Raw genomic sequence first — 691 nt, forward strand, 5'->3', positions numbered from 1 at the left:
TCGCGCGGGGAGACACCGGCTTGGCGACGCGCCGCTCCCGCCTTTACTAGTTTGGGGCGCCTTCCCCTCCCAAGAACAGACTAGATTCGTTTAAAGAAAAGCAACGCACCAAATACTCGTGGAACCAAATTCTGCTCTCGCCAGGACTGGGACTGCACAGCGAACTCTCCTTTTGGGAACTCCTTTCGGCTATCGCGAAGCGAAGCCCCAGCTGCTCCAGGGAGTCTTCCGACCTCCCTGCCCTCGCTCGCCCCTCGCCTGTTGGGGCTTGTTCCGGTCTTCCCTCTTCGGAAGGCACGCGGCCCCCAAGTTATCCGGAGGAATCTGTGTTGCCGCTGGATAGTGGCATTTAATGTCTGCAGTGTCGGGGGTGGCAGCGCTCGGGCCGGACGTGGCGAAGCCAAGCGGGCAGCGCTGCTCTGGTGCCGGCTCCCGGATTGCAGGCCTAATCGATGCATTTTTCTGAGTGAGTCGGTGGCTCCCCCACCCACCTCGTCCGCTCTCTCCTCCTCCTCCTCTTCCTCTCTGGTCTCCTCCCTCCTCCGGGCTAGGTTGCAAATGGCTTCGTTCCCCGAGACCGATTTCCAGATCTGCTTGCTGTGCAAGGAGATGTGCGGCTCGCCGGCGCCGCTCTCCTCCAACTCGTCCGCGTCGTCGTCGTCCTCGCAGACGTCCACGTCGTCGGGGGGCG

Source organism: Colobus angolensis, unplaced genomic scaffold (genome assembly GCF_000951035.1).
Source record: "Colobus angolensis palliatus isolate OR3802 unplaced genomic scaffold, Cang.pa_1.0 Scaffold56, whole genome shotgun sequence".
Taxonomy (NCBI): Eukaryota; Metazoa; Chordata; class Mammalia; order Primates; family Cercopithecidae; genus Colobus; species Colobus angolensis.